Raw genomic sequence first — 8,911 nt, forward strand, 5'->3', positions numbered from 1 at the left:
AGATGAATACTACTTTTCACCACAACCTCCCATGGAAGAATACTCATATCCATTGATCCAAGAGCCACATGATCCTAATCATATTATCCAAAAGGAACAAGAGTCAAGGGATCGTCTCAAGGAAGCATTGGATCAATTTCAAGCAACCATGGAGTGTGTTGTGCAACAAGTGGAAAGAGTGGAAAACATAGAACCACCACAACTCTACCAAGAAGAACCACCTTCCTACTATGAACCCTCTCCCCAATTTAATGAGCCCTTCCACCCACCCCAATCTCTAATGGATGAAACCCTTGGTGTTCTTGTTCAAGGGCAAGAAGAGATGAAAATGGATGTGCAAAATATCATGACCACCTTGGATGCGGTAACAAATCAATTAGCCTCCCAATGCTTGAACACTCAAGGAACTTCCATGGATACATGTGGAGGATCAAATGAAGAACATAGCATGAAGGAGAGATTGGAAACTCCGGTGGAAAATAAGGGAAGTTGCTTTGTATTGGAACAATTGGAGGAAGCTTTAATTGTTGAAGACAAGGAAGAAGTGGTAGAAGACTTAGGAGATGTGGAGCTTCCATGGGAACATAGAGTTGAAGAAAACCCCTCCAAGATGATTGAAATTGATGCTAGGGAGGAAAGTGCACACCTTCCAAGGCATATCCCATATGAAGACTTGGATGGGATAGAGAAAGAATTGAGTTCCCTTGGTGATGAAGATCAAGCATCAAGTCTTAGTGGTGAAGAATCCTTTAAGCATGAAGAACCTTCTCCGGTTGGATTTGAAAGCGTTGAGGAGGTAAATTTTTCTCACCCTCCCTATTATGATTTGAGTAAAGGAAAAGGTTTAGATAAAATTGTTGAACAAAGGATTGAGATTAAGAGATCTTGTGAAGAGGTGGAAGTCCCTAGAAATAGAAGAACGGGGGTTGGTTACGCTTTGTCAAGATCTTTGGAAGCATCTTTGCCTAGGTTGCCATCTACTCCTTCATTTGAGTGGGTGAAATCTATTTCTATTAGCTTTATTGTCCCACTTGAGTATGGCTTGCTTGAAACGGATGGTCAACTTAGAATGCTTTGTGGGATGAAGCGTAAGCGAAAGATGTTTCGTGGTTGGCGTTGTAAATCAAGGCTCATTTTGGTTGACACTTCAAGAGTTGAATACAAAGGTGAGAATAGTGCTCAAATAGATGGGTCTAGGAGGATTGTTGGGCATTTCATAGAGAATTCATCTTGTTCACCACCCGGATGGATTAATAATGATGATCAACTTCAAGACGGGTGTGAAAACAAAGTGTGGGATCCCGGATTACAAGAAGAGGATCAACTTTGGGAGCCCCAAGCTTGTGAAGAACTCCATCAAGACTTGGCTCAACCCATGAAGAATCTTGGGGCACAATGGAGAACCAAGCATTGGTGGGAGTTCCAAGATGAATACAAACACAAGCCACCTTGATGAGGAGCTCCCCATAAGTCCAACTTAAGGACAATAAACAAAAGTGCTAGGTGGGAGACAACCCACCATGGTAAAATCCTTTCATTTTCTCTTTTGTATATATTGGTAGAATTAGTTTAATTTCATGTTTTGTTTAGTTAGTTGAGTTTAATTGGTAGTTTAGTATGTTAAATAAGGTTTTATGGTGTTTTGGTAGCTGTTTGGAGGTTTGGAATGCTTGGATTGGTGCAAAAACATAGAAAATTTTTTTTTTGAAAAACAGAGCACCATCCACGCGTACGCGTACATGGCGCGTATGCGCACGTCCAGTATTTTCGACCATTCACGCGCGCGCGCCATACGTGCGCACGCGTGGATTGAGAAGTTCCAACCTCCATACATTTTCCCGAGAGTTGTGCCTGCGCCGCGCCAACGTTGTGCCTCTGGCACAAACCCCACTTGCGCACACGCGCACATGACGCGTACGCGCCACTCTCGAAATAAGCCAACGACGCGCGCGCGCCATGCGTGCGTACGCGCGGATTTCTTTCTCCCATCCACTTTTCTTTTCTTCTCCTCTTTCCAATTCTTTCCTTCTCCTTTCTTCTTCCCTTCTCCTACCCCTCATCCAACACTTCCAAACACCATGGATAACCATTTATTTTAGTTAGTTAATTAGTTAGTTGGTTAGTTGATTAGCTAGTTTTAGTTTAGTTTTCATTTTATTTTCTCTCTTTTCATCATAAGTGTTGGAGTATTGACTTTGTTTATTATACGTTGCTATATCCCTTATTGCCTAAATGCTATTTTAGCATGAATGTTTTTAGATAATCTTTGTTGGATTCTATGATTGAGGTTATATTTTGTTACTTGGTTTTGAGTTCTTCACGCTTACCTTTTGAAAAATACCAAGTGATGAGAATTGTTTTCGAGCTTATAACTCTTTTGAATTGCATGTTGTAGCTAGCCACCATGTGATTTGAACCGTATTCTTTGATTAGGCAATCTCTTGATGGATGATGTTGAGCATTTACCTTAATGCATTGTATTTCATGATTATATCCATCCATATGTTTGACTTGAATGCTTTCATGCTTCTTTAATGCTTGTCTTACCTTACAAGCTTACCTAAAGCATCTCAAGCACACTAGGATAAGTGAAGTGCATGCTTCTTTTGTGACATAGCTTTTATGCTAATGTGTATTCTAAACCGCGCAATTTAGAATTCACACACCTAATATTTCTTAATGTCACACTAATTCACTCACCTCATTCTAGTGATTTACCTCATTCCAACAATGTATGCTTCCTTGCTTTTATATCTTCTCATCTTATAGTGTTATATTTTTGTTTTTCATAACGAATGTCATGGAGGCGGAAGAAAGAACACATAGCAATCCGGAGAGTCGTCGTACCCCCTTGCTCATCTTTGAGTGCACCGAGGACGGTGCAAACTTTTAAGTGTGGGGAGGTCGTCCGACCGATCGGCAATCTTGGGTGACAAATTTCTAACTCCAATACTTTTGCATTTCATTCTAGGATTTTAGGATTTTTACTTGCATTTTCTTATTTTTGCATATGCATACACAATAAGCTTAGTCAAAATAATGAGAATTTTTCAAGGATTTCTATCTATAGGGCACCAATTGATTTGAGTGAAAACCTTTCATAGAACTTGCTTGAATTATATATATTGTGGATCATGTTTTTGAGCTAAGAACACAAACTTGTGAGATTTGAGCCTAACGGTGTGGTTACATCTTATAACCACTTATTTTTCCTTCTTGTGTGCATTATTCTCTTTCTATGATTGTAATCTTTGATTTGTTTGATTCTTTATGTCCTTTATTTTGTGTATTCATGCATTTATGTGATTGAGGCCATCATTTCATTTAGCTCACTTACCCAAATAGCCTACCTTTTATCTTCCTTTGTTAGCCAAATTTGAGCCTACGATTAACCCACTTTGTTCTTAATTTAGCACATTACAAGCCTTAAAGCGGAAAACAATAAAAGTCCTTATTTGGATCTTTGATTAGCTTAGGCTAGTGTGTGTGAGTATCATTCAAGTGTGGGAACCTTGGGACATTGGGTGAATAAAAGGGTATTTTGTAATGTTATTGGAAATATTGGGAATTGGGTACATACTCATGTATTGATCAAATGTAAAACCTTATGCATTGAGGTTCTTGTATATAAAAAGAAAAAAATAAGAAAAACAAAAGAAAAAGAAATAAAAGTGAAAAAGAAAAACAATATGGAAAAAAAGAAAAAAAAATATAGAAAAAGAAAGAAAAAAAAGAATAAAAATAATAAAAAGGGGACAAAATGCCCCAAAGTGAAGGTCCAATAAAATCAATGCATAAGTGTTGTGAAATGAAAAAGAAAATGCATGAGTATGTGAAAAAGTGAAGAATGGGTAGCTAGATTAGAACTTAATTGTATAGGATGTCATAGGTTAGGTGGGAAGTTTAAGCTTATCAAAGATTCAAATTTCAAGCTCACGTGACCAAATATGCATCCTACCTTGACCCTAGCCCCATTACAACCAATGAAAAGACCTCATGATACTTGTATGCATGCATGAAATAAATGTTGATTGTTAGAAGAAAAACAAATCTTGGAAAGCATGAAATAGAGGAGAATTGAGTGAATCAACCCTAAACACTTGAGCAAATAGAGTGCAAACACAACCGGTGAGGATTTGATGCTCAATTACATGTTTTCACCCATGATCATCATTCTTCATGCAAGTTTGTAAAAATATTTAATAACTCAATTCAATTGTGGATTAGACTTGCTAGTCCTTAGCCCTTGTGCATATATGTTTCTTGGGAATTGATTTATTTTGACCCAGCACTTGCATTCATTTAGATAGTTGCATATAGGTAGATTGCATTTAGTTAGTTTCCATTGAATAAATGCCATACCCTTACTTCATTCTTGGTTTAAGCATGAGGACATGCTTGGTTTAAGTGTGGGGAGGTTGACAAACCCCAATTTGACGGTTTATCTTGTATTGATTTTTGGGGATTTTATCACCTTTTACCCATATTTATTCAAGAAATAGCATGGTTTTGTATATTCTCCTTTAATTGTGCTTGAATGTGAAAACATGCTTTTTAGGACTCAAAATAGCTAAATTTAATTCACCTTGATTCTATTAGATGCCTTGATATGTTTGTTAAGTGATTTAAGGTTTAGGAGGCAAAGATTGGATCAAGGGAATGAAGAAAGAAAGCATGAAAAGTTGGAGAACTCATGAAGAAATGGAAGAACCGGAAAGCTGTCAAGCCGACCTCTTCGCACTTAATCGGCCATAACTTGAGCTACAGAGGTCCAAATGATGCGGTTCCAGTTGGGTTGGAAAGCTAACATCCGGGGCTTCGAAACGATATAAGATTTGCTATGGTTGAACCGCGCATGGTGACGCGTACGCGCATAGTACGCGCACGCGCCGTTGCTGCCACCTGGTTCACTTAAAACAAAACGTGGCCAGTGATTTTAGAAGCCTTGTGGGCCCAATCCAACTCATTTCTGATTCTATTTAAGCCAAGGATTGAAGGGGAATCAAGATACTTTTAGATACTTTTCATACTTTAGATGTTAGTTACCAATTAGTTTAGTTTAGCTTTGTAATTAGTTTCTAGAGAGAGAAGCTCTCACTTCTCTCTAGAATTAGGATTAGGATTAGTTCTTAGATCTAGGGTTTAATCTTTGCTTTCTTCTACTTCTACATTTCAATTCTTTGTTGTTAGATTCATCTTCTTCTACTCTTTTGTTGTAATTTCCTTTATGTTGTTCTTACATTTTGTTGTAGATCTAGTATTGTTCCCTCTACATTCTTTCAATTCAATAAGAGGTAATTCATAATAATTGTTCTTCTTTGCTTTTCTATTGTTGATCTCTTGCCTTTGTAGTTAGATATCTCTTTAATTCTTGCAATTTATGTTGTTTACTTTTATTGCCTTTTATGTGTTTGATGAAATGTCTCTTATAGCTATTAGTTAGATTTTGTTCCTCTTGGCCTAGGTAGAGTAATTAGTGATACTTGAGTTATCTAATTCCTTTGTTGATTGGTAATTGGAGAGATTGCTAATTGGTTTGGAGTGCACTAAAGCTAGTCTTTCCTTGGGAGTTGGCTAGGACTTGTGGCTCAAGTCAATTCATCCACTTGACTTTCCTTTATTTAGTAAGGGTTAACTAAGTGGTAGCAATGAACAATTCTCATCACAATTGAGAAGGATAACTAGGATAGGACTTCTAATTTTCATACCTTGCCAAGAGCCTTTTATAGTTGTTAGTTTATTTTTATTGCCATTTACTTTCATGCCTCTTGTCCAAAACCCCAAAACAACTCAAATCAATAACAAGACACTTTATTGTAATTCCTAGGGAGAACGACCCGAGGTTTGAATACTTCGGTTATTAATTTTAGGGGTTTGTTACTTGTGACAAACAATCTTTTGTATGAAAGGATTATTGTTGGTTTAGAAACTATACTTGCAACGAGAATTCATTTGTGAAATTCTAAACCGTCAAAAATCCAATCGTCAAATCCTTTGATTCCCGGCTCTCGCAAGCATTCCTCATGCAAGGTTGCGCATATTGCATTTGACGCTTAGAAAGTGGCGAGTCCTATGCTTTGACCACCATCGTATCCCATGTGCTCGCATATGTCCTAAGAAGGCTAATTTGCTCCCAACCAAGTGGATAGTGGCACTAGTCATAGTTGCATGCATATAAGTAGGTTGCACTTCATGAGTCTTATACTTTTGCAATCCCTCGGTCTTCTTGTTTCTTCGCATTTCTCTAAGCATGAGGACATGCTAGAATCTAAGTGTGGGGAGGTTGACAAACCCCAATTTGAGGGTTTATCTTGTGATGATTTCAGGGGTTTTATCAATGATTCCACACACTTTCTATATGAAAATACAAGATTTTGCATTCCTTTCCTAGTTTCGCTTCATGAATGAAAACATGCTTATTTCGCACTAAAATAGATACATTTCTAATCTTCTCTTGATGCCATTCGATGCCGTGACTTGTGTGTTAAGTGGTTTCAGGATATAGAGTAGGAATGGACCGAAAGAGAGGAGGAAGACGGGTACAAAGGAAGGAAGCATGAGGATTAAGCTTTGGAAATTTCCGCATGGGCGCGTGCGCGCACCTTGCGCGCCCGCGCGGATAGGGCAACGTGGAGCCAAAGCCAAGAGCCGGCTTGAGAAGCGGCTAAGCCAGGATCTTCATGGGCGCGCACGCGTACATCACGCCTCCGCGCACATTACAAGACGCTTCAACGGCGCGTGCGCGTACCTTGCGCGTGCGCGCCGATTTGCGAATATGATTTTTTTAAGAAGTCACGTGATTTAGGCGTGGAGGCAGTTAAGGATTCCACTCTTGGAGAAACACCTTGGCGGGAAAAGCTTAAGAAGACCAAAGGAACAAGGGTTAAGGACACTTAGTTAGTTCATTTTCTAGATCTAGATATTTTCCTTTTTTTGGGAGGAGAGAGAGTGAGTTACACTTTTTGGGGAGAAGAAGAGGGAGATTCCAAGCTTCACTAGGGTTCATCCTCATCTAATTTCTGAATTTTCAATTACTTTTTGGTGAGATCCATTACAATTCTCACTCCACTTTGTTCATGTCATAGATTTTCTTCTCCAATTTCAAGTAGTAGATACCATTGATCAATTCTCATAGATCTAGAATTCAACTTTGTAATTTTGGATTTCATCTCTATTTTGGATTTTCATCGCTACTCTTTGAGACTTGTTGCTAGATCTTTGTGTTGCAATACTTTCAATTTGACTTTTCTTCTCATTTTACTATGACTTTCCTTCTTGCTCATCACATGTTTGATAAAATGACAACACTAGCTATGGAGTAGAATTCTCACACTTGGCATAGGGTTTGGTCTTTGGAAGGAGTTGAATAGTTGTATCAATAGTTGATTTGGAATTAGGGATTGCTAGTTGGCTTGGAGTGCACTAAAGCTAGATTCCCATAAGGTGAAGCTAGGACTTGTGACTCAAGTTGATTACTTTCATTTGACCTTCCTCTATACCTAGGGGATAACTAAATGAAGCAAGGCCTAATTGTTATCAACATTGAATGGACTATAAGGATAGAATTTCTAATGCCAACCCTAAGCCAAGTCTTTTGATAATTGATTGTTTGTCTCTCATTACTTTGCTAAAAAAACCCTCAAAGAATTCCAACAAGGCTTACTAAATCAATAAGATGCACACTTTGGCAATTCCAAGGGAGAACGACTCGGGAGAATAGTACTCTCGGATATAGATTGTAGATTTGTTTGATGAAGGATTTTGCGCCGGTTTAGACTATACTACGATTGATCATTTGATAATTTCTATACCGGCAAAAATTCATTTGTCACCACTCATAACTTCTATGACCGCCCCAACCAAGGGTACAATCAAGGTGGCAATTACAGCCATGGATGGCAGGACAATTCTAACCAGAATTGGAGGGACAACAACAACAGAGGAGGCAGAGACAATCAGGGAAATCAGAGGTGGAATAACAACAACAACAGGCAGCAGAACCAGAACCAGCCTTACAGAGCACCTCACTTGAGGCAATCCCGAGGACCACAGAATAACCAATAGCAGACCTCTCAAATTACATATCCTTCTTCATCTGCTAATGATGACTTACTGCAATCTATTGATCGGAGACAACAGACCATGGAAAATAACCTTTATGCTATACTAAATGGTCTGAACTCTACTTTGTAAGCTCTTGTCTCACAGATTGGATCAATGAATAACTCTAATAACCAACCTTTGAGCTCCAGTAGAATCCCCTCTCAACCATTACCCAATCCAAAGGGTGGCATTAATGCCATCACCCTAAGGTCCGGAACCACACTACAGGAGAGGAATCAGGAGGAGCCGAGCCCACCAGAACACGCCTCAACTGAAGAGGTAGTGAAAATAGAAGATGTTGAAGAGGAAGAGGACATACAGGACATAGATGAAAAAGAAGAAGTTCAACCACAAGAGGAAGCACCACAGGGCGCAGACACTACAGAAGACACCACTCCCATTCTATTTCCACAACTTGCAAGGAAGCCCAGGAAACAGCTGGAACCTGATCCCAAAATGGTAGAGATATTCAAAAAGGTTGAGATAACTGTTCCTCTTTTTGATGTTATTCAACATGTACCTAAATATGCAAAGTTTCTAAAAGATTTATGTATACATAAAGACAAAATTAATGAATTAGAAACTATTCCTTTAGGTAGTTCCATATCTGCTTTAATGGGAGGTTTACCTGAAAAGTGTAGTGACCCAGGTCCATGTATGGTTAATTGTACTATTGGTGGTGTAGTAATTTCTGACTGCATGTGTGATTTAGGAGCATGTGTGAGTATAATGCCTTTGTCTATATATGATATTTTGAGGCTCCCTCCCTTAAAAAGGTCGGCAGCTCGTTTTGTGTTAGCAAATAAAA

This window comes from Arachis ipaensis, chromosome B3, assembly GCF_059453495.1.
Source record: "Arachis ipaensis isolate K30076 ecotype BB chromosome B3, ASM5945349v1, whole genome shotgun sequence".
Taxonomy (NCBI): domain Eukaryota; kingdom Viridiplantae; phylum Streptophyta; class Magnoliopsida; order Fabales; family Fabaceae; genus Arachis; species Arachis ipaensis.